The sequence below is a fragment of the Helianthus annuus genome, chromosome 14 (assembly GCF_002127325.2).
Source record: "Helianthus annuus cultivar XRQ/B chromosome 14, HanXRQr2.0-SUNRISE, whole genome shotgun sequence".
In the NCBI taxonomy this organism is placed as follows: domain Eukaryota; kingdom Viridiplantae; phylum Streptophyta; class Magnoliopsida; order Asterales; family Asteraceae; genus Helianthus; species Helianthus annuus.
The window spans coordinates 169,798,221-169,810,518 of NC_035446.2; positions in this window are offsets into that span (position 1 = coordinate 169,798,221).

Below are 12,298 nucleotides of genomic sequence, written 5' to 3' on the forward strand. Positions count from 1 at the left end.
AAAATTCCCAAAATATTATTTTACCACAGTGGGTAAAAGTTTTGGTGACGAAAACTTGGGTTAGATGGGCGTTATGCTAATTGCGCCGTTAATTACAAAACTTTCTTAAAAGTGCGCCTTTTAGCATAACTCTCATTCTAGGCCTCGGATTGACGTGAAACTTTAAGGACATGCTTATAATTTAACAAGCAAGGTTTTGGTCCGTTCACGTGTCCGAAATACTCGTTTTAATTTTAAAAGGCCGTTACGGTCAACTTTTAGGCGAATGACGGAAATACGTAAAAGACTCGGATAACTCATGAACCGACCACAGAGGCGTATACCAACATGTGACCTGGTCCTAAGAGAGTCCTAAGGTATATTTATACCTCACTAAAACGGGTCAGAACTGAAGTCAAAGCAAAAGTCAAACTTATGCGACTTTCGGCTCCGAACCGGTTCAATATAGTAAATGATCGATTCAAACGAGCGCAAACAGGTTTATATACTTATTATCATGTTTTATGATTGTCAAAACAGGTTCCATAACATATACATTACAGATTATGCATAAATCGCTAAAATAGCTTTCTGTTGACTTTTTAACCGCACGTTTGACTCGACATTTGACATAGTTAGAGTGGTGATCAGGGGGAACCATTTTAGAGGTTTATTACCCACATAAATACCAACTCATAACCACTTTTGATTCGTCATAAGACTGAACCATCACTGATTTATTGTAAAGTCAAACCGTAGTTACGACGGTTTGGTTCTTAGCCATTTACTAAGGAAATGTGACACCACAAAGGGTTAGATCACTTACAGAAGTTGTGTTCTTGCTTATGGAGCAGAGAAGAGGACTTGAGGGCTCTTGAAATGATCAGAGGTGTGTGTTTTGATGTTGTGAATGTTATGTTGCATACTAGTGCTATTTATAGCAAATGTCATGGCTCAAGATCATTACACACAACTCTACAAGTGCCCTTGGATGAATGGCAGGTGTATTAGAGGGTTATGGGTCGAGTAGGGGGCACCCATGCCTCATTGATTGAGGTTTGGTCGTTCATAAGCTCCAAAAGCCATGTAGTTACAATAATTCTGCATCTGGGCACTTTACGCGACCCGCATGGGAGTTCCCATGCACTTTAACGCGGGTCGCCTAAAGTTCAAATTTCAGGCGTGTTATTTAGGAGGCTCGCGGCCCGCTTACACTTAAGCCTAACCTTCACGCGGGTCGCGGGAAGTCTGTTTTTCAGATTTTTAAAATCTTTTGTCATGATTATCAGAATCCGGTAATTAATAACGAAATCTTTCGTAATGATTTACCTGACCTTTCGGTTTTGAAGGGGTAACTTTGCGGTTTGGCCCTCGGTTATTTACCGATAGGGGCCTCGTGTTATTTACCCGCATTATTAAGTCCCCGGTTTATTTATTAATTATATTGGAAAGCCTTAACTTTCACTGTTGACGCTTTTAATCCTTCTTCTACGAATTCGAACGTACTTTCTCGTTTCATATCGAAACTTCGCGAAATTCATATATATTATTTTAGTGAGGGTATAATACCGTTACAAAGTCTTTGGAACGTTAAAGGGTCACTCAGAGGTATTATTAAACATGTTGACACAGTTAACCCCTGTAGTTTGTAATCTCTCACTTTCTTCCGCGTTTTGTTTTTGTACGATCTATAATTTATTCGTTTGAAGGTTTAAGCATTATTTAGGGATACTATACAGTATATTTACCCTTGTTGACATTTATAACCCTCGAATTTATATACTTTCAAGGTTTGTCAAAATTAGTCCTTTATTTATTATAGATGCCACGTGTGAACAAATGACACGTGTTAACACATCATTGGACACAAAAATTCGAGGTGTTACATCCTCACCCCCTTAAAATAAATCTCGACCCGAGATTTACTCAAATAAATAGGGGTATTTTTCTTTCATTGTAGCTTCGACTTCCCACGTATATTCAGGACCTCTACGAGCATCCCATTTGACTTTTACAATCGGTACGTGCTTTCTGCGAAGCTTCTTCACCTGTCGATCTTCAATCGACAAAGGTTTTTCTATGAACTTTAAGCTCTCATCTATATGCACATCTGTGTGTGGAATCACCAACGACTCGTCGGCGAAGCACTTTTTGAGATTGCAGATGTGGAACACATTGTGAATTCCATTGAGCTCTTCAGGCAAGTTTAGTTTATAGGCAACTGATCCGACTCGTTCAATGACCTCAAAAGGCCCTATGTATCTCGGACTCAGCTTGCCCTTCTTGCCGAAACGCATCACCCCCTTCCAGGGTGACACCTTAAGTAATACCTTTTCACCCACTTCGAAGTGAAAATCCTTACGCTTTGGATCAGCGTAGCTTTTCTGCCTATCGCGGGCAGCCTTGAGACGTTCCCGGATCTGGACAATCTTGTCCGTCGTCTGGAAAACAATCTCTGGTCCCGATAATTGGACCTCTCCTACTTCCGCCCAACAAACAGGCGATCTACATTTCCTACCATATAATGCCTCAAAAGGCGCAACCTTTATGCTGGTGTGGTAGCTATTATTGTAGGAGAATTCGATCAGGGGTAGGTTTTTATCCCAGTTACCACCTAAATCGATCGCACATGCACGAAGCATGTCTTCTAGCGTTTGGATAGTACGCTCACTTTGACCGTCCGTCTGTGGATGGTAAGCCGTACTAAAGTTTAAACGCGTGCCCAAAGATTGCTGGAAACTTTTCCAGAAATGAGATGTGTATCTAGTATCCCTGTCGGAGATAATAGACACAGGTATGCCGTGTAAGGCTACAATCTTATCAACATAAAGTTGGGCTAACATATCGGAGCTATACGTCTCCTTGATGGGTAGAAAATGAGCTGATTTAGTCAGCCTATCGACTATGACCCATATTGTATCATTTCCTTTCCTGGTTTTGGGTAACTTGGTTATGAAGTCCACAGTTACGCATTCCCACTTCCACTCGGGAAGTTCAGGCTGTTGTAGCAAGCCAGATGGCTTTTGGTGCTCGGCCTTGACTTGAGCACAAGTCAAGCACTTCGCTACATGGGCGGCTACAGACTTTTTCAAGCCTATCCACCAATAATTTGCCTTTAAATCTTGGTACATTTTGTCAGCACCAGGATGGACTGAGTATTTGGAACTATGGGCTTCCTGGAGAACAACATCTCGTAGTCCTCCATAAATCGGAACCCATATACGTCCGTTCAGCCTAAGGATTCCATCCTTGCTAAGAGTCAACTGCTCCTCAGTTACTCCCAGCTTTTCATTAGGATAATTAGCTTCCAACACAGCCTCACGCTGCGCAGCTAATATCCTTTCCATCAAATTATTCTTAACCTCAATGCTCTTGGCATTGATTCGAATGGGTTTTACCCTTTCCTTCCTGCTCAAGGCATCGGCGACTACATTCGCCTTGCCGGGATGGTACCTGATTTCACAGTCATAATCATTCAGGGTTTCCATCCAACGGCGTTGTCTCATGTTCAACTCTTTCTGGTTGAACAGGTGCTGGAGGCTTTTGTGATCAGAGTAAATCACAAATTTAATGCCATAAAGGTAGTGCCTCCACAACTTAAGTGCAAATACAACGGCACCCAACTCCAAATCATGGGTGGTGTAATTCTTTTCATGCACCTTTAATTGTCTTGAAGCATAGGCAATCACCTTGCCCTTCTGCATAAGAACACACCCCATGCCCGTGTGTGATGCATCGCAGTAAACTACGAATTCATCTGTACCCTCAGGTAAGGTCAACACAGGTGCGTTGCTTAGTTTCTGCTTCAGTATTTCAAAGGACTCTTGCTGCTTTGGGCCCCAAATGTACTTTTCTTTCTTCTTGGTCAAGGAAGTCAAGGGCGCAGCAATCCTCGAAAAGTTTTCAATAAATCTCCGGTAGTATCCTGCTAACCCCAGGAAACTACGGATTTCGGTAGGTGTCTTTGGCTCTTGCCAGTTCATGACCGCCTCTACCTTAGCGGGATCCACTTGGATACCACGCTCGCTCACAACGTGTCCTAAAAACTGAACTTCTCGTAGCCAGAATTCACATTTCGAGAATTTGGCGTAGAGTTTCTCACGCTGTAGTAATTCGAGAATGCAACGGAGGTGCTTCTCGTGGTCATCTTGATTCTTGGAATAGATAAGGATATCGTCGATGAAGACTATGACGAATTTGTCCAAGTATGGCTTGCAAACGCGATTCATGAGATCCATGAACGCAGCCGGTGCATTTGTGAGCCCAAAAGGCATCACAAGGAACTCGTAATGACCATAGCGAGTCCTAAATGCTGTCTTATGTACATCTTCATCTCTGACCCTTAGTTGATGATAACCCGACCTCAAGTCGATCTTGGAGAAGTAGCTCGCTCCTTGCAGCTGATCGAACAGATCATCGATCCTTGGTAAAGGATATCTATTCTTTATGGTAACTTTATTCAGCTCTCTATAGTCGATGCACAATCGCATCGATCCGTCCTTCTTCTTTACAAATAGGACAGGAGCTCCCCAGGGAGATGAACTAGGTCTGATAAAACCCTTCGCCAGCGGTTCATCCAACTGGGTTCTCAGTTCTTTCATTTCCGTTGGAGCTAATCTGTAAGGTGCTCTTGCTATCGGAGCCGCTCCAGGAATGATGTCTATTCTGAACTCCACTTGTCTATCTGGTGGCAAACCAGGTAGTTCTTCAGAAAAAACCTCGGGGTATTCAGAAATGACAGGAAGATCCTCGATCTTCGGCTTTGGTTCTTCAATTATCACCTGAGCCATGTAAATTACACAGCCTCTGTTCAAACACCTTGAAGCTTTCAGCATAGATACGTCTTCGGGCAATCCGTAATGCGTATCCCCTCGAATGGTAAGAGTTTCACCACTCGGAGTCTTTAAAACTATTTGCCTTTTGCCGCAAATGATTTGGGCCTGATTACGAGATAACCAGTCCATGCCTAGCACAATGTCAAAACCCGCTAATTTGAAAGGAAGTAGAGACAAAGGAAAAGGATGGTTCCTAATGGACATTTCACATCCTTCTAGAACAGTAGAGACGGTTTCTATCGTGCCGTCTGCTAACTCTACTTCGTATTTCACGTCAAGGGTTTTGATTGGCATATCTAGTAGTTGGCAAAATTTCTGGTCTACAAAGGATTTATCAGCGCCAGAATCGAATAGTACTCTTGCAAATATATTATTTACGAGAAAAGTACCTGTAAGCACATTGTCGTCCTTAACCGCTTCCTTTGCATCCATGCGAAAAACTCTCGCATTGGATTTCTTAGTCTCCTCCGCCTTCTTGGCATACTTCGGGCAATTACTCTTTATATGCCCCTTTTCATTACAATTATAGCAGGTTGCATCCTTTATCTTTTTGCACTCCACGGTCTTGTGATCCTTGGACTTGCATAGCCCACAGGACGGAGTCTTTTGTTGCGACTGTGAACCAGACGCAAACCTACACTTCCCGGAGTGAGGTTTCTTGCAGACCTTGCAGTGAGGTCTTCCATCAGCTTGCCCCTCCTTCTTTGCCTCCGACCCTTTCTTGCCCTCACCGTTTCCACGGTGCTTTTTCCCAGACTTTCGTGAGGTATCATCCTCACGTTTTCGCTTTTCAGCCTCCTTGCTCCTTGGTGCCCTCAGACGGACAGCATCAAGTGTAAGAGACAAGGAGAGGTCAGTAACTGACCTGAAGGTCGTTGGCCTAGAGGCCTTTACGCTAGCCTTGATTGCCGGCTCTAAGCCCCCAATGAATCGGGCAATCCTTCGAGGTTCTGGTGTCACAAGATATGGCACCAGGCGTGACATAGTGTTAAAGCTTGTCAGATATGCTTGACAATCCAGGTTTGTCATCACCAGTGAGACAAAATCCGCCTCAATCTTCTCAACCTCGTGCTGAGGGCAGTAGTTTTCTTTTATGAGGGTAATAAACTCCCCCCATGACATTCTGTATAAGGCAGACTTACCTGAAGCCTGCACCAGAGCTCTACACCACGCCAGGGCCTCGCCCTTGAATGACTGGGACACAAACTTAACCACGTCCCTCTCAGCGCACCCGCTGATGTCCACTATCGTGTCCATCTCGTCTAGCCAGGTGATACAGTCAACCGCACCTTTCTCCCCTGTAAATTCACGGGGCTTACATGATACAAAGTATTTGTAGGTGCAACCCTTAGCACTGGACGCATCAGTATATTCTCTATCACGATGAACGTTGTGCTCAGTGGACGAATGCTTGTCGTCATCTTTCTTGGGTTCAGAGGGTGGTTTGGAGTGTGTCTTTGGTTTAGAGGGTGGTTTTGACACGGTTCTGCCTTGAGACTCAGTATGTTGACGATCAATAGCTGCCTGAACAGCATTGTCAATCAGAGCCTTCAGTTGTGCGCCTGTCAAATGCACTGACGCATTGTCATAGTCATCTTCATTTGTGTGGTTGTTCTCTCCATTGGGATCCGCCATTGTAACTTGAATCTGTTACAGAAGATAACAAAATTTTATTTAGGAGATTATTATAATCGTCTTTTATGACAATTTGTCAACCATGGTACAAAGACCATATTTGGTTAACTTATTATTCCATTATATATTAGGATCTGAATATCTCCTATTTCAACTATATAAATAGTATTGGCGGCATAAAGCCTAATCATGATGATGTTTTATAATATTAGCCGAGATTTTCAGAGAATCAAAGGCATAGAGAATTGAACCGTAGTTCTTTTATCTCTTTCTGACAGAGAGTCATAGACTACCACTGCCTTTTGTCTTTATAAGACAATTATTATGGCCCATAGGCACTTCACCTCTAATGGATGTTTAAATATAGTTGGCCCGTAGGCACTACATCACTAATGGATGTTTTAATAATATTGGCCCGTAGGCACTACATCACTAATGGATGTTTTAATAATATTGGCCCGTAGGCAATGCATCACTAATGGATGTCTTTAATCATATTGGCCCGTAGGCACTACATCACTAATGGATGTTTTTAATATGTTGGCCCGTAGGCAATGCATCACTAATGGATGTCTTTAATAATATTGGCCCGTAGGCACTACATCACTAATGGATGTTTTTAATATGTTGGCTCGTAGGCAATGCATCACTAATGGATGTCTTTAATAATATTGGCCCGTAGGCACTACATCACTAATGGATGTTTTTAATATGTTGGCCCGTAGGCAATGCATCACTAATGGACGTCTTTAATAATATTGGCCCGTAGGCACTACATCACTAATGGATGTTTTTAATATGTTGATCACCTTCATTGGTGATTTAACCCACGATTTATAAATCATTTAGTTGGGTTTGAAATCCTTAAAGGATTATTGTATAAGAATGACGTGCGTGATTTTAACGAATCACATCTGCCATGAATGTTAACATGCGTACAGAGGTTAACAGGGAATTTAGAATCTTTTCAATTAGGTCGTACCATCTTAACTAGATCTTAAAAGACCCCAAGCTAGGTTTCACCTTTTAAGATTCTTTATTTGGGCAGATCAATGTAAAATGAATGGTTTTGATTTATCTTTATACATATTAAAACAAAACTCACAACATACATTCCAAAATCTCAAATACCATTACATATTGCCCTAAACGGGTCTTTCAAATAGTACGTGCCTCCAGAGAGGTTTTAAAATAAGTGACAAGTCCACGCAGGGACTAATACAAGATAGGTGTCCGTGCAAGGACGAAAGATAAGTCCACATAGGGACTGAAATATGATAAGTTGTCCACACAGGGACTTATTTTAAAGTAGAAATTACAGTAGTACAATTATTAAGGGCTAATGGTCACATTTCTTCTTTTTGCCCTTTAGTAGGTTCGCCAAGCCTTTGAGAAATCCTCGGTGGCTTTTCTTTTCTTCCTCGAACTCTCTCTCCACACGATCTAGTCGATGGAGTATTTCTTCCTGTTCAGGAGGAGAGAATCGTGGTTGTGGCGCTTGATGCGGAATGGGAGGTCTGGGAGGTATTGGATACCCATGAGCTGAGTAATCCGGTGGTCCCATGTTTCCATGTGCTCCGTCAGGATAGCGCGCATTATATCTAGCCGACACCACATAGGGGTCGCGCTCATAGCCGTAGTTGTATTGTGCTTGTGACGGTTCGAACGGGTTGTAAGCCGTTGGACCCGTGTAAGCTGGTATGGGTTGGTCATACCCGAATGGTGGCGAATTTCGTGCAGCTGGTGCGGAGTTCGCCTCCTGTATAGGACTTGAAGGTCCTTCTTCTTGTAGTGGCGGATAGTGGCTACTACTAGAATGTCGAGGAGTGCTGAAGTGGATACCCCCTCCTCCTCGTGTAGACATACGAGCATTTGTCCTCCTACGCCTCGGCGGATCAGGTATTACTGGTTGTGCCGGTGGCGGAGGTGGTGGCGTAACTGCCTCAAAGCGTGAATCCCCAGAGGGATCCTGTGGATGTCTCGGTGGTTGAGATGTCTGTCGAGATGGCGTGTAGTACCATTCATGTCGGTCAAACATCGCTTGGAAACTGTCAGGTCCTTGATAGGGCGTTCCATGGAAGGATGACCCATCAGAAACTTCTATCGGATGCGTGGGCGTACCACGAGCTGGTTCAGTAGGATCCTCATCTTCCTCCATGGGGTCTTCAGAAAAATGGTCTTGTGGCCCTAGTGGAACAAAACCTGAAGGTTCCTGTATGTAGTCAGCTGGATTAAACTGACTTATGTAGTATGGAGTAGGGTCGTCGTAATTTCGGTGCGAAACCGAACGTTGTAGAGGTATGAAGGAAGGTTGTGGGTTGTTGGGATCATTTTCTGAGTTTGGTCCAAAGGAGTGCCGGTAGGATGGCGTCGAGCTGTGCGAAGTGGAATGCCTCGCGGGTTCGTAAAGATCTCTTCGTCGTTGTGGCTCTTCGCTCCTTGTCATCGAAGGATGTCTTGTACCAGATGGTCCAGCTTCGTTATCGTGATGTGTCACGACTTCTCCTCGGCCTCTTCTTCCCTTTCCTCTTCCTCGGAATATAACAGGTGGCATTTTCCTGCTCCAAAACTTATTAAAAATCGAATCGAAAATAAAGACAAAAAGGAGTAATAATCCGAATTTGTCCTAAGTTCTTGTCTAGACTCAAGTATGTGCAATTGTGTCATTGAGATTAAACACAATAGGATAGTGTTTAATTCACTCAACGTTGGCTCTGATACCAACCTGTCACACCCCGATTTCCACGTGTCTCACCGGTGGGCCCGGTGGGGGATTACCGTGACGATGTTGGCAACAATATAGTCAAACCACACAATTATATAATGCACAGCGGAAGCATAAGATAAATATATAAACTTCAACCTCTGATTGTAATATCAAAATGTATTACAGGGGTTGGATATGTCCACAGTGGATCGTAAATAGATATAAAGTATTGTTCCATCAGATACTGCAATCAAGCTTGCGAGACTTATCCCGACGCTAGGGAGCTAATACCAGCCAATTACGTTTAGGTACCTGCACTTAATCTTTTTGGGCAAAATACGTCAGTTTACACTGGTAAATACATTCAACTGACACATTTGAAAATGTTTATTAAAATTGATTTGAATGCACAAGGCACAAACTCTTTTATAACTTGGGAAAATTCATAATGATCTTGTGAACGTTTTACATGTTCTTTTATGCGTTCAGTAGCCCGGGTCATGCCGGGTTAAAGATTTATAGACACACCACGTTTGCGTAAAACCGTAGTATAAAAACCAACGGCTACGTCTTTTAAATTTTTAATGTCGACACTATATACCGGGTGTACGCCTACACCGGGATGTCGATGGTCGTGGCCATTTCGTAAAATGATGCCAAGGATATCCGGGACAACGGTCATTAAACCCCCCAAAGGCTTATAAGCAACAAAACTGTTTAAATGAGCCAATCATATTTAATCAATTAACCACCTAAGCGATGGAATTATATAATGCTCAATCAAGCGGTATTAATATACCGTAACCCAAGCCCATATAGGGGAAATAAATTAAAGTATTTACCTTTGCAAGTATAAATCCTTAATTTAGATCAAGTCACCGATAGCTTTTACTGGGGCTCCTAATCTGGAACGAAGGTTTTAATTAACCTCTTAGAATCCTAACGGTCCTTATATTAGCCGTAGCTTAAACCGGTTGATTCCGATACATAGATATGGTTAATTCGCACGAAAAAGCGAAAACCGAGAATGGAGTATGATTTGGACCCAACAAGTTCAGTGACTTGTTTTATATGGGTTTATAGTTCATACTCTGGATTTTGGGGTTCAAATAATATAATTTGACCCATATCGGCTATTGCACGAAAACTAGTTCCATGAGCCGTACCGTGTGCGCAAATAGGCGAAACGGTTAACCATAAGTGTCCTACGCTTATTTCCTAAGTCAATATGCCTTAAAAGTATTTTGGTATCAGTAGGATACCTTCCGTAATGCCCGTAACGAGTTTAAGTTTATATTATGCCCCGTAGGGGCTTTTCGGTCATTTTAAAGACTTTAAAAGGGCTTTTCGAGTTCTACAGGAAATCTGAGTTTCCCGAACAGCTTATAAAGCTTAAAATACTTTATTTATTATTTAAAATCAGTGGCAATTGGAATCGGGTCAAAAGACCTTGTAGAACTCCCGTTTTGGCCAAAAAGGGTATATTCGGTATTTACTGAACCGTAGCCATAACCGCAGGTTATGAGCAAGGTAAAAATTATTAAAAATCTTTAAAATTCCCAAAATATTATTTTACCACAGTGGGTAAAAGTTTTGGTGACGAAAACTTGGGTTAGATGGGCGTTATGCTAATTGCGCCGTTAATTACAAAACTTTCTTAAAAGTGCGCCTTTTAGCATAACTCTCATTCTAGGCCTCGGATTGACGTGAAACTTTAAGGACATGCTTATAATTTAACAAGAAAGGTTTTGGTCCATTCACATGTCCGAAATACTCGTTTTAATTTTAAAAGGCCGTTACGGTCAACTTTTAGGCGAATGACGGAAATACGTAAAAGACTCGGATAACTCATGAACCGACCACAGAGGCGTATACCAACATGTGACCTGGTCCTAAGAGAGTCCTAAGGTATATTTATACCTCACTAAAACGGGTCAGAACTGAAGTCAAAGCAAAAGTCAAACTTATGCGACTTTAGGCTCCGAACCGGTTCAATATAGTAAATGATCGATTCAAACGAGCGCAAACAGGTTTATATACTTATTATCATGTTTTATGATTGTCAAAACAGGTTCCATAACATATACATTACAGATTATGCATAAATCGCTAAAATAGCTTTCTGTTGACTTTTTAACCGCACGTTTGACTCGACATTTGACATAGTTAGAGTGGTGATCAGGGGGAACCATTTTAGAGGTTTATTACCCACATAAATACCAACTCATAACCACTTTTGATTCGTCATAAGACTGAACCATCACTGATTTATTGTAAAGTCAAACCGTAGTTACGACGGTTTGGTTCTTAGCCATTTACTAAGGAAATGTGACACCACAAAGGGTTAGATCACTTACAGAAGTTGTGTTCTTGCTTATGGAGCAGAGAAGAGGACTTGAGGGCTCTTGAAATGATCAGAGGTGTGTGTTTTGATGTTGTGAATGTTATGTTGCATACTAGTGCTATTTATAGCAAATGTCATGGCTCAAGATCATTACACACAACTCTACAAGTGCCCTTGGATGAATGGCAGGTGTATTAGAGGGTTATGGGTCGAGTAGGGGGCACCCATGCCTCATTGATTGAGGTTTGGTCGTTCATAAGCTCCAAAAGCCATGTAGTTACAACAATTCTGCATCTGGGCACTTTACGCGACCCGCATAGGAGTTCCCATGCACTTTAACGCGGGTCGCCTAAAGTTCAAATTTCAGGCGTGTTATTTAGGAGGCTCGCGGCCCGCTTACACTTAAGCCTAACCTTCACGCGGGTCGCGGGAAGTCTGTTTTTCAGATTTTTAAAATCTTTTGTCATGATTATCAGAATCCGGTAATTAATAACGAAATCTTTCGTAATGATTTACCTGACCTTTCGGTTTTGAAGGGGTAACTTTGCGGTTTGGCCCTCGGTTATTTACCGATAGGGGCCTCGTGTTATTTACCCGCATTATTAAGTCCCCGGTTTATTTATTAATTATATTGGAAAGCCTTAACTTTCACTGTTGACGCTTTTAATCCTTCTTCTACGAATTCGAACGTACTTTCTCGTTTCATATCGAAACTTCGCGAAATTCATATATATTATTTTAGTGAGGGTATAATACCGTTACAAAGTCTTTGGAACGTTAAAGGGTCACTCAGAGGTA